At 36.1% G+C, this 17,580-nt stretch overlaps 1 protein-coding gene across 2 annotated transcripts in view; it reads right to left on the bottom strand.

Moving 5' to 3' along the window:
* The window catches only part of LOC128626239 (uncharacterized), a 293,562-nt gene that overhangs the window by 108,049 nt on the left and 167,933 nt on the right, over positions 1-17,580 (bottom strand). For both annotated transcript variants that reach the window (XR_008390156.1, XR_008390157.1), the window contains one exon: positions 2,521-2,600. The gene's annotated coding sequence lies outside the window, so the exon portion shown is untranslated. The remainder of the gene's footprint in view (positions 1-2,520; positions 2,601-17,580) is intronic.

The raw sequence follows: 17,580 nt of genomic DNA, 5'->3' as shown, positions 1-17,580 counted from the left end.
AGTCATTTAACTATTCCATAAGGTTTTAACTTTTTCCCAAGCTAGATTTTCACACATTTATATATATTACCTTATGTATTTAGAGACCTAAGTTCCAACTTAAACAGTGTGTTTAATCATGAAATGCTGTATTTTTTCTCCATTATCTCGTAGAAATAAGATACTGAGGACTTGGAAAAGGTACTTTATCCAATTACTTTTCATACATTTTACTCTGTATGTTTTTGGAGGTAAGAAAGCAGATCTGAAGCCAAATGGCCAAGTTTAAAATACCCTGTGGACCATAGTTAAGTATGTAAAAGTTTAATAAACTAAAATTTCCAGTTACTCTGGCCAAGAGTTTATGTTCCAGAAATATTAACTGACCATTTTAAAAGTAAATCCTAAATGTTGGGATAGGTGGGTAGGTAAAAGCATTCCTCAGAGGATTCAAAGGAAAACTCGCTCCAGAAGTCAGTGTGAGCAGGGTCCTCCAAGCAACAACCACTGTGTGTCCCCTTTGGTGCTAAAGAGACCCTCATGCATAGAGAAATTTTGCAGCTGGGCAGAAGAGACAAGCATCTGGCTGAGAAATAACACCATAATTTAGAGCAACTGTTGGCCTCTACATTTGGCCTTGTACATTGATCTTATTAAATTTCAACATTTTATTCTGGAAAAGGGATTCAGTAAGAGAAAAAAATATCACAAAAAATACTTCTGGCACAATGACTAAAGTGAATAGCCTTCAGATATCTTTTAGGTGGGGAACATGTTTACATGCAGACACGGGTAGGTGCATGTAGTCTACGTGGGCTCATCACGAACCAGCATAACCTCCTTTCTCGCCCCCCAAAGAAATTACCAAAATTCTGAACTATTTCTTTATAGTTGGTATAATTAATAAAAAAGATAAAATTGATTATCAATTGGTAGAGACATAGGCTAACTGAGAATCTTCATTAATAGAGTTCAGTAAAAATGAAGTAAGTCACTGGGTTACCAAAGAATAAATATTATCAGGAGTGTAAATGCAGGTGGGAGGCAATGTCCACATTAGCAGGGAGGGAGAGAAATATGATGTAGGGGGCAGAGTTTTAAGGTGAATTAAAGACAAATTACTAGGTCAGAACTGATTTTTCTGTTTATAACGGTGAGCAAAACCAAACAAACAAATACAAAACAAACCCTTGTGTCAAAAAAGATCAAAATTCACACAATGGGGTCCAATATCAGCAAAATATATAAAACATAAATGTGTTTTAAAAATATACTTTATGTAAGGATTTGTAAAATGACTATAAAACTAACATAATGGAGTTTATAGATATATTTAATTGGAAGAATAACTTTAAATTTGGTTGATGCTGTAAAGAATGATGAAAGGGAAAGTACCAACAAAACTCTTTTGAATATCATTTATTTCTTTGAAAAACATGTAGAATTATAAAAGAGCCAATAAGGTACACATGTTATAGCCAACACCACCTGGCATATTAAGAAAAATATATATACAAAAACTCCACACTTCCTCCATAGTTTTCATTTTAATCACATCTGTTCTAAATTAGAGCTGTGTTAGATAGACGAAGAGTCGTGTCATCGAATCCTTGAAAAATGGATAAAGCCCATTGACACAAGGAATGCACACAATACTTTGCATATAGTTTCAGAGGGATTGCTATCTTATCTAAAACTTACTCTCTGATACCAATTTAAGGAGTTCTAGTCTTTTTAAAAAATGGTCTTAACTAAATGGGATCTACTGTTTCTGAAATTTGACTAACAGAAGAAAAGTCTAATTCTTGCCACCACATTGCTATAAACATGCAGCATTTTTCTGAGCGCTGGCTACGTGAGACCGTGGTGGATGTGGGCGAAGTCGGCAGCCAGAAGCGGTCCCTGCCTGTGCTCCAGAAATGCTCTGGAGTCATCTTCCCTTATCTTTGTTCTCTCAACCTTTAACACTCATTTTCTAAGAAGCAACTACAAAGAGTCTTTTGAGTAAGATAAAAAAAAAAAGGAATCTTAACAATGTTTCTAATATCCACCATAGAAGACACAAGAAAAGAACCCAGGAACCTAGAGATTCTTATAAACTAGATAAACTAACTTGTTTTTGTAAACTAATAAAAAATCCTTTGAGCAGTTTAAATGTTTTTAAGAGAAAACAAATTTTAAGAAATTTAAAGTCTTTGTTTTCTTTTTAGAAACTAGTGTTTTGATCCCAAAAGCCATCTTAATACACTCCATGGTTGTAGGAGCATGGATATGTTTTACCTCCTCACACCTCAAATTCTCCCTGAAAATCTTGAAATTAAATTACTGCCATGAGTGATAGTCACATGTCTTTTACACCAAGTTTACCAAAATAAACTCATAGAAGTGGACAAAGTTTGATCAACTGAGGTCACATTTCACAACTACTTGCAATATTGACTGCTGTAGGTATGCATTTTATATGTACGTAATTTGCAAATGATAACTACACAACATAGTATTAGGAACTTGGCTGTACTTGTCTATTTGCAAGTCACTTACCATAATGTGCACTTCATACTCTTCTCTGTTGAAATCTTGGCATCAAGACTTTCCTTTATCTCAGAAGCAGTAACAAAGTCCTGAAAAGCATTTTTATATTGTAAAAGACTGTACTTATGCATATACATAGATATTTCCCCAAATAATAGCCAACTTTTAATGCTTTCATTATTTATGAAGATATTTAGGTCCCAAAACAATTAGCAAATTAGTAGATTGTCCCTAAGAACACTTGATTTTTAATGAACTTTGTGGAGGCATCAACATTGCAGATTCACCTTTGAAAAATGTTAGATATGTATTTATTCTTTTGTCTTTTGTCTGACAGCTGAGTGGCATTGTTTTAAAAGCACCTATTTGAGGTGCTAAGAGGTCCTCATTAGATAAATTAAACAAAAACAGAATTAAGTTTTAGAAATGAAGTGTCAGAATCAGTACCCTTTTGATCTGTAGGTCACTGAAGGAGCAACAGTAAATTACAAATAATGGAATTAGCTTTTCTGCCTTAACATTTGGGGCTTGATTAAAAACTGTTCTACTTTAGTTATTGCCTAAGATTCATGTGAGTGATCGAGAGGAAATGTATTATTTTCAAGAGACTCCCAGCTACTTTCATTCTTATTTTTCCTGCCCAAATTATGAATGATGAATGAATGAGTGAATGGAATGAATGAATGAATGAATGAATGAATGAATAAAAAATGCCAATGACCTCTGTGTTATAGTGTAGCATTGTCATCTCTGGGAGGAGCATACTGTATGCAGGGCTGAGTAAACCAAATGAAATAAAACAAATAACAATGACAAACCAGGAGCGATTCATTTGAAGTCAAGTCAATAAATCAGTATTCAGTATGGCACTGGCCTGTGTTAAGAAGACCGTAACAATCATTTGGGGGATTTATAACCCATTGAGGAAAGTGATACAGACATGTCTACAACTGATGATAAAATATGAAACAAAATTAATTACAAACATTAGAGTCCTTTAATTATTTTTAGTTGATCAGGGTAGGAATTGCTGAGGTATCATTGGAACTGTACCTAGATGAAAAATCCACATGTACAAACATGAAGTGAGAGGGAGACCAAGCCCAGATTACAAGAACAGTATAGGCTAAGAGGCAGAGGACCAAGAGAGAATATGAGATGGTAGGTAATCGCTTCATTAAAGAAGAACATTGTCCAATGATGCCCACAATATCAGATTAGCTATTGGAAAGTCATTTGCACATTTTGAGGGGCTAGTTTCCATGAAGTGATAGGGAGAAAATTCAGATTGCATTTTGGGCATGGTAAACAGGTCAGTGCAGAAAATGGTCAAAATCAGTGGAGAAATTAGGGAAAAAGCAGAAGGGAGAAAGTTTTCTTAGAGGGCAAAGCACATTAGGAGACCAAGAAGAAGGAAAATATATTTAAAAATCCTGAACAACCTTAACTTAAAAGTAGTATATTTTGATTGTGGTTTGTCTGTGATGTACATTAAAGAAGTACATCAGTCAAACCTAAGGTTTTCCGGCCAGGCCAATGAAGAGGTCACTTAGAACAATTACATTTTGGCATCTTGAGCTGTCTGATACTACTACTGACTACCAAAAAACCCATAAAACATGTGTGATTAAAAAATACTTTTATATTTAAAAATATTTTATCAAGGATACATATTGATGTCAACAGAAACTTTACTGAGTTTTGGAAGACAATCTCTATCAATTTTTCAAAGAAATAATACAAACACAACACCTGCAAAGAAGAAATGTTAAGATATTCTTTTTTGAAATTGAATCTTTATTGTATTTTTTCCAATAGCATTTAATCCTCTCATACTTCCTTTTCCCCAGTAATCACCACACTGTGTCTGTGTCCATGAGTCCTTTTACCTTTTGCTCAAACCAACCACCTCCTAACCTGCTCCCCACTCGCTGTCATCTTGTCTCCATCTATGAGTCTGTCTATTGTTAATTCAGTTTGTTCATTATATTCCAGATATGAGTGAAATCATGGTATTTGTCTTTCTCTGCCTGGCTTATTTCACTTATCATAATGTTCTCCAGGTCCATCCATACTGTTTCAGAGGGTAAAATTTTCTTCCTTTTAATGGCCAAGTAGAATCCCAATGTGTAAATGTTCCATGGTTGTTTTATCCACTCATCTATGATGGACTCTTGGGTTGCTTCCATATCTTGGTGATTGTAAGTAATACTGCAACGAACATAGTGGTGTTTATGCTCTTTCAAATTAGTGTTTTAGTTTCTTTTGGATATATTCCCAGAAACAGGATAGCTGGGTCAAAAGGAAGATCCATTTTTAATTTTTTGAGGTATCTCCATATTGATTTACACAGTGGCCATACCAGTCTGCACTCCCCTCAATAGCACACTAAGTTTCCCCCTTTTTCCACATCCTTGCCAACACTTATTGTTTGTTGGTTTATTGATGACAGCCATTCTGACAAGTGTGAGTTGGTATCTCATTGAGGTTTTTATTTGCATTTCTCTGGTGATTAGTGCTGTTGAACATCTTTTCATATGTCTATTGCCCATCTATATGTCCTTTTTGAAGAAGTGTCTATTCAAGTCCTTTGCCCATTTTTGATTGGGTTGTTTGTTTTCTTGGTATTGAGTTTTGTATCTACTTTATAAATTGTGCATATTAACCTCTTACCAGATATATAAACAAATATGTTGTCATTCCTTGGGTTGCCCTTTTATTTTGTTGATGATTTCCTGTGCTGTGTAAAAATGTTTTACTTTGATGTAGTCCCATTTGTTTATTTTTCTTTCTGTTTTCCTTGCCTAGAGAGATATATCAGATAAAATAGTGCTATGAGCATTTTCTGAGATTTTGCTGCCTATGTTTTCCTCTATGATTTTTATGGTTTTGGGTGTAACATTTAGGTCTTTGATCCATTTTTTAAATTTATTCTTGTGTGTGATGTAAGAAGATCGCCTAGTTTCATTTTTCTGCATGTATTTATCCAATTTTCCCAACATCATTCATTGAGTGAACTATCTTTAGCCCATTGTATGTGTTGTTTCCTCTGTTGAATATTAATTGACTATAAAAGTGTGGGTTTATTTCTGGGCTCTCTATTCTGTTCCATTGATCTATGTGTCTGATTTTATGCCAATACCAGGTTGTTTTGATTACTATGGCCTTGTAGTATAGTTTGATATTAAGTAGCATGATTTCTCCAACTTTGTTCTTTCTCAGGATCGCTATAGCCATGTGGGGATTTTGGTGGCTCCATATAAATTTTTGAAATATTTGTTCTAGTTCTAAGGAATATGTTATTATAATCTTGATAGAAATTGCATTGAATCTTTAGATTTCTTTGGGTAGTACAGACATTTTAATGATGGTAATTCCTTCTATCCATGAACATGGTATATGCTTCCACTTATTTGTATCTTCTTCAATTTCTTTCTCAGTGGCTTATAGTTTTCCAAGTACAGGTCTTTTATTTCCTTGGTTAAGTTTATTCGTAGGTATTTTATTCTTTTTGAAGCAATTGTGAATGAGATTGTTTTAATTTCCCTTTTTGTTAGTTCACTATTGGCATATAAAAATGCAACTGACTTTTGGATATTAGTTTTCTATTCTGCTACTTTGCTGAATTCATTGATCAGTTCTAGTAGTTTCTCAGTGGAATCTTTGGGGTTCTCTATGTATACAGTGTTATGTCTATAAATGCAGACAGTTTTACTTCTTCCCTTCTGATTTGGATGCCTTTCATTTCCTCTTCTTGTCTAATTGCTGTGGCTAGGATTTCCAGTACTATGTTGAATAAAAGTGGTGAAAGTAGACATCCCTATCTATTTCTGATTTTAAGGGGAACACTTGTAGTTTTTGCCCATTGAATGTGATGCTGGCGGTGGATTGGTCATATATGGCCCTTATTATGTTTAAGTTTGTTCCCTCTATTCTTACTTTACTGAGAGTTTTTATCATAAGTGGGTGCTGGATTTTATTAAAGGCTTTATTAAAAAACTCTAAAATACTCTTACCATATGGAAAGTAAGGCTGTAATTCATCAAAGCTTTTAGAGAAACAAATGTTTTTCATTCAAACAATCCTCACAAATATTCCTAAGACTATGAATATACTTATCAAATGATATCATGCTTACAAATCAGACAACCTGAAACTAACATTCTACAAAACAATTGGCTAGGTTCTCTGTGTAAGTGTAAAGGTCATGACAGGCAAAGAAAGATCATGATGTGAGATTGGAGGAGACTATGATGTCAGATTGGAGGTGATTTGAGGACTGGATTTAGGACCAAGAAAAAAAACCTTAGTGGAACAGCTAAGGAAAATTGACTAGGTCTACAGAGTAATTAATGGGCTTCACTGTTAATTTCCTAGTCTACAAAAGTGCATTCTAGATATGTAAGATGTTAAGAGAAGTTGGTTCAAAACCATAAGGGAATTTCTGTAGCATTTTCCAAACTGTTTTGTAAGTTTGAAGTTACTTAAAAGTGAAGTATTAATAATGAAAGATTTCTAACTATAAAAAGAAAAGCCCTGTATCTGAAAAGCATATCTGAAGATATGAAGAACCATATCTGAAAGCAGTAAGAAAGAATAGGTGCATGTATCATGTTGCTATTCAAAATTTAAAAAAAAATTAACCAGCTGAAGAGTGGTCAGAACCAAGTGGAAATAAGAAAATATATCAAGCATGACTTGGTTCTAAAGAAAGATATTCCTTGTTTATATGTGAAGTAGCCTGTTGTATTTTAGTAAATAAGCTAAAAAATAGAAACTCAGAAAGTGACTTTCAATATGTTTTTCATGTGACTTTCCCAATGCAAAAAAAAAAAAAAAAGACGATCAGCACTGATTTTGAAGTTGCCATGCCATTCAATTTTGAGTACCTACTCAAAAGACACTATGGTAAGAGAAAAATATGGCCTGTGATTATGAAGTGCCTCATTAATGATACTGGACTAATTATACGTATTTCTCAGTAACAGCACTTGATAGAATGTCTTGTAACCAAGAGGCAAGCAAAGTCCTATTGAGCTATAAAAAAGGAGGGATCATTTGAATTACCTTGCAGAGACTTAGATAATACCTGTCCACCATGGAGAAAATGAGAAGGTATTAGGTAGTAGCAAGATCATTTGAAGTCAGTGAAAGATTCTGATGGGCAGTGATTGAGGCATAAAGGAGAGAGGCAATTTAAGAAGAGGAGAAGCCTAAACAAAGTCATGTATGGAAAAGGCAGAGTGGTTTTTACTAATTCCAATAAGAGAAAGAGGAGCCCTAGGGTTAGAACTTCAATGTGGGGTAGGATGTGAACAAGATAGTTTAGGGCTTAAAGAGCCTTGGGGCTCCAAGAAAATGATGTGTTTCCAGAAATACTAACCCCTCTCACATTTAAGGCCAATTCTATTACATGTATTTCTATTCCTAAATTCAGAATATTTTCATAGAAGCTAAAATATGAAATACATATTTAATTGCTTGGTCCAAAATGATCTTGACAAATTCCAAAGATGCTGGATCTTAAAATATGTTCTAAGTGTATTGTTTTGTAAGTAGCCAATTACTTCTTACTGCAAACTTCCAAAAGGTAATTCAGATTCTCCTATAGCAGCGATTACCTTATGTAAATTTAGTCAGGGGAACTGACCTCTTTACTCTTAGATTGTCAAATAAAAAAATTACAACAACCAATATGACAATATCCATGGCTGTGTGAATGAATCAAAATTATACCTACTTTTTTGTGTGCCACAGAATTTTAGTAATTAGTGTATGTGTTCAATGAGATGAAAAAGGTTAAAAATCAGTGCTTTACAGAATCCTCCGGTATCAAGCTGTCTACTAAGGTTTTACAAAACTGAAAACATCCTTGTTAATTGGATATAGATTTCATTCTAGCTGCAACTGCTAAAGTAGCTTAGTAGCACTTTATTCCAGGAAACACCAGATCTGATGTAAAAAAAATCCCTTAGCAAATAAATTTAATAAGCATCTTATTAAGAAATGTTAATCAAGGTTCTTAGGATATACTCCTACTAGTGGAATTGCTGTGTCAAGAGGCGGTTCCATTTTTAGTTTTCTGAGGAAGTTCCATACTGTTTTCCACAGTGGCTGCACCAGTTTATATTCCCACCAATAATCCAATAGGGTTCCTTTTTCTGCACAACTTCCCCAGCACTTGTTTGTTGCTTTGTTTATGATGGCCATTCTGAACAAACCCTGAAACACCAATCCAAAAGAACCTATTCACCCCAATGTTCATAGAAGCACAATTTACAACAGCCAAGTGCTAGAAACAACCTAAGTGCCCATCAAAAAACTGTGGTACATTTACACAATGATATTCTACACAGCAGAAAGAAAGACAGAGCTACTACCCTTTGCAACAGCATGTATGGACCTGGAGAACATTATGCTGAGTGAAATAAGCCAGGCAGTGAAAGACAAATACCATATGATCTCACCTCTAACTGGAACCTAATCAACAAAACAAACAAGCAAGCAAAATATAACCAAAGACATTGAAATTGAGAACAGGCTGACAGTGACCAGAGGGGAGAGGGAAGGGGATAAGGGGGGAAAGGATGGAGGGTTTACAGGTACAACTATAAAGGACATGTGGACAATAACAAGGGTGGGTGGAAAAAGGGAAGGAGGTGGGGAAGGCTGGGGTGGTGGAAAGGGGTAGGGGGAAAAGACAGAAAACTGTACTTGAACAACAATAAAAAAGAAAGAAAGAAAGAAATGCTAATGAGATTTCTTTGTTTCAGGAATTACCAGGACCTTGAAAACATGAAAATTAGTGTGTAACAAGAAAGGAGATAATATCCATTGTTTCCCAAATCCAGTAAAGTTTGAAATCTGAGCCAAATGCATCTCAGCTTTGCCTTATTGTAAGTTTATCACATATTAGGAGGGACAGCTTAACCAAATGTCTGTGAGGAAAGAGGATTGTCTCCAAAACAATTGGATTTTTGCGTGACTATAGGTACTGTAATTTCAATTTTTTCCATTTAATTCTACCAGAAAAAAACTGTCCCTTTAGGGAACTTTCTCTTCCTTTAAAGTTGGTATTAGTGGAAAAAATTATGAGCAGATATGTCCTTTCCTGATAACTTATTTGGGAATGAAGCTATTTTGTTAATGGAAAACCTGTATTTTATTCATTTTATAACATGTTGAAGTCATGTGAAGTGATTACTTAAATGTCAATGTTGACCTTAAAATAAAACATTGAAGCAGAAAATGAAGAAAGCTAGGTAAATTTCAAAGAAATTAAGATGTAAGAAATGGAAGAGCAGTTTGGAAATATTTGTGTACTTCATAGATCTCTAAGTCCAACTACAAGCCAAGTATCATGGTACATTCATGAAATATGACTATGTAATGCCAATACTTTGCAACTGGTTTATAATTTCAGGTATTTGGATTTGAAAGAGTGATTTCTATGCAGATCATATTTGGTGCTATAAATTGAGAAGTAAAAGCATGTGAATGTCAAGCCCTAGAGATAGATCAGCAGGAAAAATAAAAACAGTATGTCAAACTTTATTTCACAAAGCCCATGTATAAACCATCATTGTTTTACAGAGGAAAATACATTTTGTATGCTAGATCCAAGATGGTGGAGGAGTACGTGGAAGTTACACTAACCTCCTTCCAGGACCAATCTGGAATTACAACTAAATTGTGGCAAAATCATCTTGAATAAACAAGTGAACAATAGTAAGAGAGAAACCTTATAACCACAGACAGATAGAAGAAGCAACTTCAAAATGATATGACTGGTAGGGAGTGTGGTGGAGATGATACAGAGCTGGCTGCTTGCCCTCGGGCTGCAACTAAAGGGCCGGAGGGATATTTATGTGGCTGGGGGATCCCTCTGAGAAGTGTGGAATCTAAACCCCAAGTTGGCCTCCCCAGCCTACGACACCAGAGTCCGAAAAGTGCACAGACAACACCCAGCTGGGAAATCCTGAAGAGTGTTTCTCTCTGCCAGAGACAGACAGCTGGAGACAGAAAAGGCCAAGTAAAGGGTCATTGCATAAATTTTCATATGCAGCCACTTACCTGGGTTTTGGCAAAGAGTGGGGCAGAGTGGACTATAGATACCTGAGGAGAGACTAGGGAAGGTAGCTTTGGGGAGAGAACTGGGAGAGAAGCCGCAAGGATCCCGGTGCTGAGTCACTCACCATACCACATAGTCATCTCAGTAGTCATCTCACTCAGGCAGGCCACTCCTCTCTGAGTGGCAGGAGCAATGGCCCCACCCCCCAGGAGGGACTGTGCCTGGCCTTGGGTTCTTAAACCTGACTGCTGAGTGCAGAGTGACTGCATTAAGAAGTAAAGGAGTCAGTTGCAAACAGTAGATTACTGGTAATCTCAAACAGGCTGAGTAAGGCCAGACAGGGTAACTATCTGACATAATCAGAGGCGGGTCCAGAAGGAAAATATAGTGGCAAATACTAGACGCCACCAAGATAAAATCCACCGTGGTGTTCTCCATGACCTGCGATATTCTCTTTCCTGTGTAGTTTTTTAACATTTACTTTTTTGTCCTTCAAGTTTGTGCATATTAAGTCACTAAATTTTATATTATGGTTTATTTCAATTCTCATATTTTACTCCTCTGCTTTCTTATCCCATTGTATCTTCTTATTTCCTCATATTATTTTCATTTTAAATTTTGCTTTATCTCTTGCTACATCTTATTTCCATTCTGCACTCTTACTAATTCTCCCCAGTCCAGCCTCTCAAAGCCAATTTTCTTGTCAATGGTCATCTCACATTTTTTTTCCTGCTCTTAAAACAGCTGCGTTCTCTCTTCACCTTTAGCAATCTTTGGTCTTTGGTTGCGGATAGGGTTGTTGTTGTTGCATTTTTGTCACTTTTATCTTTAGATCTTCACTACTTTTGTATTTCAAATATCAAATTTGACCATTCCCTTCTCCTACTCCCTTTTGCTTTCATCCAGCCTATTCTTTTTTTATCTCAAAATTTAATTTTTCCTCTTCCATTCTGCCCTTTTTTCTTTTTATCTCACATTTTAATTTTTCCCTGTCTTAGTGTGGGTTTCTGTGGGAGTGACTTTCCTCGAAAGTACCCCTGAGTGCCACGGATGAGAGTAAATATGACCGAGACATGATGTGATCTGCTTGGGAAGGAGAAGTGAGCAGTGGCCAGTTTCTCTGAGAAGAAAAAGTCCTTGAGCCCCCTCCTCCAGGGCCTTTTATTGGGCTTTAATACACAGGAATACAGGGCAGCAAGGATCAAACAGTAGATAGCATTTCAAAGAAATCTGAGGGCTTACTATGAGTCAGTCTGTCAGGAACAGAGTTTTAGGGTTTCCTGCTCGAACCCTTAACACATGAATGAAAGCACTCTTAGCAAAGCAGATTTCACAGGTTTACCAGGAAGTCTTTGTGATGCCAGATTTTCCCCCAGGACACGCTCTAGCAAGGCAAGGAGCTGCATCTCTCCCCAGCAGGTATTCAGGCTTAAGGGGATTAGAGCCAGGGAGCACTTCTCCCATAGGGCATGGGGACTCCGGCTATGTCAAAGCTGGGGGTGGGGGTGAGAGTCCATTGCTCTTTGTTGTAGCCCCCCAAGTCCTTCCATGAAGGCCTCCCAAGTGATGGAGTCTGGCTTAGGTTGCCCCCTGCTGTGAGGGGTCTGACCTGTCATTGACTTTCTGACCAAGCTTTGGGGGCAGGGAGAGGAAACTGAGGCAGCATTTGCTACCAGAGACAGGCTTTGTCTCTTGCGGCTGGCATTTCAAAGGTCATCTCTCGCCCTTAGCCACAAGGGGTCAAGATACAACTCCTAGAACCAGGCAGAGCGGTCTACAACAGGTCTCATTCCTCACTCTTAGTCTTCCCTCTCCCTCTATCATCTCAAAATCATCGCCATTTCCTCTAGACATCTCTTACGTTTTTTTTCTTTCCCCCTCTTATTCCCATCCCATCTTTATTAACTTTAGCTTATTTGTTGTTGAAAGTCCTGTGGTGGACCTTGTTCTTCAATTTGGTTCTTACTCTTTAAAATATTTATTTACTTTTCTCTCTCTCTAACTTTATTTTTTTAAATTTCTGTTTAAATCTAATACTGTATACTTCCCTTCTCTTACTCCATTCTACCTCTTCATTCCTTTTATTTATAATGTAATTTTTACTTTCTCTCCTCACACTGCTTCTTCAATTACCTACTTTTAGTAGTATTCTCTCTTCTGCCCTGTCAAAATAATTTATCTTTCAGTAGGTCATCTTATATTCCCTCTTTTTTCTTACAACAGTCTTAATCTCTTTACCCTTATTAATACTGGTTCACTTGTTGACAGTGGGATAGCAGGTGGGAATAATTTTTGTAGGTGTGGGTTTGTTTTCTGGTTTTTTGGCTGGTAGCACTTGCACAGCAGCACATAAGATGTGGTGAGTGGAGTGACCCTCACTCAGCCAGCTGAAGGGAAGGACCCACCAACTAATGACCCAACAACAATCAGAGCCAAAATATATCCAGAGAGCCAACAAAAAGGGCATCCTGAGAGCATCGAGTTCAGTATATCAAGGACAGAGCACCACTGAATCACACAGTTTCCTACCACAGGAGTTCACAACACTAACACATGGAGTCAAAGCATATTAATTTAAGAAGCAGAAGCAAATAAGAAGAGTCTCCTCTAAAATGGGGAGGCAAAGAACCCCAAACAGAAGAAAAGAATTCTCAGAATGAATGTTATATGAAACAGAGGCAAATAAACTGTCAGATGTTGAGTTCAAAACAATGGTTATAAGGAAGCTCCATGAGCTCACTGAATTTTACTAAAAACTACAGGGAAACTATGATGAACTCACTGCAAACTGTATCAGCATGAAAAAGGACATAAGGACTATCAACAAGAGCCAAGAGAGTGTTAAGAATACAATTCCTGAACTGAAGAACAGAGTAGATGGAATCAAAAACAGGCTAGATGAAGCAGAGGATTGAATCGGTGAGCTGGATGACAAGGTAGAAGAAAATTCCCAGAAGAAGAAAGAAAAGGAAAGAACACTCAAAAGAACAAGCAGGGTTAAGAGAGCTGCAGGACAACATGGAACATAATAATATCCATATAATAGGGATGCCAGAAGGAGAAGAAGAGGAGCAAGGGATAGAAGATCTGTTTACAAAGTAATGATGGAAAACTTCCCTAATCTTAGGAGAAAAAAAGTCACACAAGTCCAGGAAACACAGAGGGTCCCAATCCAGAAGAATCCAAAGAGGCCCACTCCAAGACACATCATAATTAAAATGACAAATTTTAAAAACAAAGAAAGAATCTTAAACGCACCAAGGGAGAAACAGCTAGTAACATATAAAGGAGCTCCAAAAAGGCTATCAGTTGATTTCTTAATACAAACACTACAAGTCAGTAGGGAATGGCAAGAAGTATTTCAAGTAAGCAAAAGCAAAGGACTACAACTGAGACTACTCTACCCAGCAAGGCTCTCATTTAAAATGATAGATGAGCCCTACCTACTGTGATTCAGTGCATTTTATGCTGGCCTGTGAACCACTGGCTTTCCTGGCTCAATGGGTTGTGGCCCAGGTCACCAGTAGGGGGCATGTAAGAGGAACCACACGTTAATGTTTCCCTCCTTCTTTTTCTCCCCCTCTTCCCCTCTCTCTAAAAATAAATAAAAATGTTTTTAGAAAAGAATTAACATAGCAAAAAAGATGGAATAAAATTAAATAATTTTAAAAATTAAAATGAAATGGTAGGTGAAATAAGGAGTTTCCCAGGTCTCCCAAAAAATGCTAAAAGAAAACATCTCCACTAAACCAACATTGCAAGAGCTGCTAAAGGGACTGCTTTAAGATGAAGGAAAAGAAAGAGAGAAAGGAACACAGGTACAAAGGAAAATATGTCAATGAATAAGTACCTATCAATGACAACCTTAAGTGTCAATGAATTAAATGATCCAGTCAAAAACACAGGGTCACTGATTGGATAAGAAAACATGACCTGCATATATGCTGTCTATAAGAGACCCACTTCAGAACAAATGATCTATACAGATTGAAAGTGAAGGAATGGAAAAAAATATTCTAAGCAAACAGATATGGGGAAAAAAGTGGGATAGGAATACTTATACAGGATAAAATAGATTTCAAAACAAAGACCATTAAAAGAGACAAAGAAGGACAACACATAATACTTAAGGAAGTAACCCATCAAGAAAAGATAACCCTTGTAAAAATATATGCACCAAACATAGGAGCACCTAAATACATAAGGATAATGCTGGTGGACTTAACAACAGATATCAACCAAAATACACTCATTATAGGGAATTTTAACACCCCATTGTCAACAATGAATAGATCTTCCAAACAAAGAAACAACAAGGATAATATGGCATTGAATTGCTCTCTAGATCAAATGAACTTAATTGATATATACAGAACCTTCACTCCAAAGAAGAAAAATATACATTCTTCTCAAATGCACATGCTATATTCACAAATTAATAAATGTAATACATCACATAAACAAAAGGAAAGACAAAAAACACAGAATCATATCAATGCATGAAGAAATAGCCTTTGATAAAATACAGCACCCTTTTATAATTAAAACACTTGGCAAAGTGGGAGTAGAGGGAGCATATCTCAACGTAATAAAGGCCATATATGAGAAACTTACAGCCAACATCATACTCAACAGGCAAACACTAAAAGCTTTCCCCATAAGAGTACTAAGACAAGACAAGGGTGTCTGCTTTCACCACTTCTATTCAACATAGCATTGGAAGTTCTAGCCACAGTGATCAGATAAGAAAAAAAAGGCATCTAAATTGGAAAGAAGGAAGTAAAAGAATCATTGCAGCTGACATGATAATGTACACAGAAAATCTTATAGACTCCACCCAAAACTACTATACCTAATAAATGAATTTGGCAAAAAAAACCCCAGAATATAAAGTTAATATTCAGTAAATGAAAGCATTTTGAACACCAACAATAAAATATCAGTAATAGAATTTAGGAAAAAAACACATTTATTATAGCAACAAGAAAAATAAAGTACCTAGGAATAAATCTAACCAAGGAGTTAAAAGAACTGTACTCAAAAAACTACAAAATACTGAAGAAAGAAATTAATGAAGACATAAATAAATGGAAGCATGTACCACAATCATGAATTGGAAGAATTAATATCCTTACCATGGCCAAACTACAGAAAACAATGTATAGATTAAACAGAATCTGTATTAAAATACCAAATACATATTCCATAGATATAGAACAAATACTGCAAAAATTTATATGTAACCATGAATGACCCTAACTCCTCCCAGCAATTTTGAGAAAGAAAAACAAAGTTTAAGAGGGATCACAATACCTGATATCAAACTACAAGGCAAGTGTAATCAAAACAGTCTGGTACTGGCGTAAGAACAGATACATCGATCAGCAGAACAGAATTGATAGCCCAGAAGTAAATCCATGTCTCTATGGTAAATTGAGTATCAATTTTGTATCAGTTGATACCAATTGAGTATCAACTTACCATAGAGACTCAATTTACTCATAGGGAGCAGGAGTATAAAATGGAGTAAATGAACATAGCCTCTTCAACAAATGGTGTTGGGAGATTTGGATAGCTACATGCAAAAAAAAAAAAAAAGAAACTTGGCTGCCAGCTTACACCTTACACAAAAATTAACTCTAGATGGATAAAATACTTAAATATAAATCATGACACTCTAAAGTCCCATGAGATAACATAAACAGGAAAATTTCAGATATTCCATGTAGCAATATTTTCACTGATGTCTTCTAGAGCAAAGGACATAAAAGATAAACAAATGTAATGGAATTACATCAAATTAAATAACAAGGGACATAAAACATAAACAAATCTAATGGAATTACATCAAATTAAAAATCTTCTGCACAGCTAAAGAGAACATCAGCAAAATGTAAAGGGAACCAACCACATGGGAAAATATATTTGCCAATGATACCTTGGACAAGGGTTTGATCTCCCAAATACATAAAGAACTCATATGACTCCACACCAGGAAGACAAACAATCCAATTAAAAAATGGGCAAAGGACCTGAACAGACACTTCTCCAAGGAGAACATACAGAGGGCCCAGAGACATAGGAAAGTATACTCAACATCCCTAGCCATCAGAGAGATGTAAATTAAAACCACAATGACATACCACTTCAAACTGGTCAGAATGGACATCATAAAAAAAATCAACAAACAATAAGTGCTGGAGAAGAAGGAACCCTAGTACACTGTTAGTGGGAATTCAGACTGGTGCAGTCACCGTGGAAAACAGTATGGAATTTCCTCAAAAAACTAGAGATGGAACTACCTTTTGACCCGGCAATTCCACTCCTGGGATTATACCCTAAGAATCCTGAAACACCCATTCAAGAGAAACTATGCACCCTGATATTCATAGCACAATTTACAATAGCCAAGAGCTGGAAACAGCCTAAGTGCCCATTAGTCAATGAGTGGATCATAAAACTATGGTACATTTACACAACAGAGTACTATGCAGCCTAGAGAAAGAAGGAACTCCTACTCTTCCCCAACACATGGATGGAACTGGAGAGTATTATGCTAAATGAAAAAAAGCCAGATGGTGAAAGACAAATACCTTACGATCTCACCTATAGATAGAACCTAGTAAACAACAACAACAACAAAAACAAGCAAGAAAAACCAGTGACATGGGAACAAAGAGCAAACTGACAGTGACCAGAGGGGAGGATGGAGGGAGTTAATGGGGGAAAGAAGGGGAAAGGTCAAGTTAAGGAACATGTATAAAGGACCCATGGACAAGGACAACTTAGAGGAAGGATTGAATGTGGGAGAGGAGGGGTGATTAGAACAGGGAAGAGTAGTAGAGGAAAAAGGGGTCAATTGTAAGTGAACAACAATAAAAATATTTTTAAAAAAGAATAATATATTTTAAGTGTAATGTAACCATAAATATTTATTTGGTAATTGTAATAAAAATATGTATTTTTTATTTTAGTAGGTAAGTTATTTATCATACCTC

Source organism: Artibeus jamaicensis, unplaced genomic scaffold (genome assembly GCF_021234435.1).
Source record: "Artibeus jamaicensis isolate MK-2021 breed Jamaican fruit bat unplaced genomic scaffold, CSHL_Jam_final scaffold_474, whole genome shotgun sequence".
Taxonomy (NCBI): Eukaryota; Metazoa; Chordata; class Mammalia; order Chiroptera; family Phyllostomidae; genus Artibeus; species Artibeus jamaicensis.
This window is presented reverse-complemented; position numbering and strand designations above follow the sequence as displayed.